General features: G+C 37.6%; 1 pseudogene; it reads right to left on the reverse strand.

The window, feature by feature from the left end:
* Nucleotides 1–1661: 1661 nt before the first annotated feature.
* Nucleotides 1662–2664, reverse strand: LOC149228357 (TORTIFOLIA1-like protein 1; annotated as a pseudogene).

The raw sequence follows: 2664 nt of genomic DNA on the forward strand, positions 1-2664 counted from the left end.
ATCCTGCCATAGCATGATTGAACACCTGCAACTAAAATCCACTCATGACAAGACCACATAATTTTGGAAAACCCCTAGTATAACATGATGCATAACAATCCATTAAATGAGATGGAACCAAGAGATAGGTTGGGAATCAGGCTTAGGGATTGCGTAGTTGCTCATCTTGGGATGTGAGGGTCAAGGAATGAGCCTTGAGACCAAACAATGTGTAGTTCAAGTTTGGCTAGTCATGTCAATTGCACAATGAAGGAACTCAAGGAAGCAGGCTGAGGGATTGAGCATTGAGTTTTCTCACTGCATAGTTATGGAAGGATAACGTGACAAGTGACTATACAGTTGCACAATTCAGGAGCTTGAGGCTAAGGCTTGAGGACTGAGACTGAGCAATTTGTAGTTCAGGTTGGGATGGAGATAAAGATTACATAGTTTTGGAGCCCTGGGGCTGGGCTTGAGCATTGAGATTGCACAGTGCGCAGTTATGGGAGGGAGAGACTATGCATTGCACAGTGTCAAGAGGCAAGGCTGTTGGTTGAGGATTGAGACTGCACAGTGTGCAGTTCAAGATGGATGAAAGAGGTTGAGTGTTCCGGTCGAGGATTTTTCCTAGTTTTGACTAAGTGTTGGATCAGTGAGATGAATTTAACAAAATCAAGACTTGAACATGATCACACACTTAGTTCACTTGAAGAAACAACATGGAATACTCAGAACACATCAACAACATACTTTCCTCAATGTGACAACTCACTCCAAGTGTGACACTAAAGATACACTTTGTGATGACAATGACGACACTTATGTGACAGTGCTCGAAACTTTGGAAATGAGGGTGATGCGTGTTTACATGATAATAACAACTCATTAACGTAAATTTTACTCCCTAAAACAAACCAAAAATCCACTTTACATGACAAGCGACAACTTCCCATGCCAAAAGATGACATTTTCTATATGAAAATAGAAGTGTGAACGACACTTGCGATATGCGAACGACGATAAAAGTGACACATTTCAGAGTGAAGATAACATGAAAATGAATCTAATTAAAGTGAAAGCAAGCAAAAGTGATAGTTGAAAACATGAAAATGATACTTGCAAAAGAGGAGGTGCACAAAGTCGACAGTTGAAAGATATGAAACAACTTAATAGATTGATTCATTCTTCCACTGAAGATCGAAGTATTATAGGAGCCATACTATAAAACAATATTGCCTCTCTACCCCTTTAGATTAAAATTATATTAATGCTCTCTCAATAACAATGCATGCTTTAGGAAGGAATTCAAAATAAAATCAATATGCAAGGTGAGTTTTGGAGTTTAACTTAAAAAGTTCAAATAAACAAGACATACATGCATGTTAACATATTCCACTCTTTACCAAATCTCATAGCAGACACAAAACAAAGTGATATGCTCATTTCCAATAACACTGATAGAACAAATAGAATTGATGACTTTGTTAATTGAGCTATACAATTTTTTATGGAATGACCTTCTAGATTTATAGGGAAAAAAAAACCTACATGCCTTGGAAAGATCCCCCACACAGCATGGTACTCATAACGTACTAAATTTTCCTTTAGAGAATGGTAGTGGTGAGAAGTTATATTTCATTTAGTCATTACCTGTTTCTCAACAAAAAGCCTATAGCTACTCATTACCTACTTCTTGACAGATCTGCAGCCCACATAGTTGACAATTTCAATGCAATATGAGAAATATTATGTCTACTTGAAGAATCCATGAAATGTACTGATGGAGATTCTTTTAAGGATAATAAAATGTCATTTTTTGCTTCAGGAGGTAGGTTCAGACAATCCATACCATTACTTGCCAAGTCAACAACCCGAATGTCCAAAATAAGAAGCATAAGTTGGTTTACATTTAAGAGCACAAAAAACACATGTCATCTCCAAAGAATAGGTTTGATTAGATGAATGATCTATTGAATCTAAGGGATTATTAAATCCAAGTGTTTATGTTTCATTAAGAACTGCACGATACTTTGCAGCATTTCAACACTGGTCCTTTTTTACAAGTGCTCTAGGACAAGGCCAGCTCAATTCATAAACCTAAATAATAAGAGATCATCCCCAGTACAGATGACTGCAACAAATGCGGAGTCTACATCTCATGTTTGCAGAATCTCTACAACACATGTCCAAACACTCCAGAAAATAGTACCATGCCTCGATCTACTAGAAGATAAATTTTTAGTCCTATGTCCAAAGTGTTTGGTCTTGAATTTTATTTTATAGATTCCAACTATGTTTTTCCATCCTTCCTTGCAACCCATATAGCAAAGATACCAAATATCCTTAATTAATAGTTTGTATATTGATATCCAATTATTGCTTCGGCAGATTCAGTTGCATTTGTTAGATATTTGGTTTACGAAGGAAGTTCCACATGAGTGATTCCGGGGTTTGGACATTTGATGTAATGGAGATCCCTAGTCGGTAGAACAATAAAAACACATTCGTGAGATATCGTGCTGTCAGTCGTAATGGAGGGAGAGGGTCGAGGAATGGATACCAATTACACGAGGCTAGGAAGACCTCGGCCAAAGATTTTTGTACCGTAGCTCAGTTCAGAGCTATTAATCTTAGGGCCATTACTGAGGCCCACATTCCATTCAAGCCACACCTTCCAGATTCCAT

The sequence above is a fragment of the Pinus tabuliformis genome, chromosome J, assembly GCF_031772625.1.
Source record: "Pinus tabuliformis cultivar Carrire ecotype Pingquan chromosome J, CPIR1, whole genome shotgun sequence".
Lineage (NCBI taxonomy): Eukaryota > Viridiplantae > Streptophyta > Pinopsida > Pinales > Pinaceae > Pinus > Pinus tabuliformis.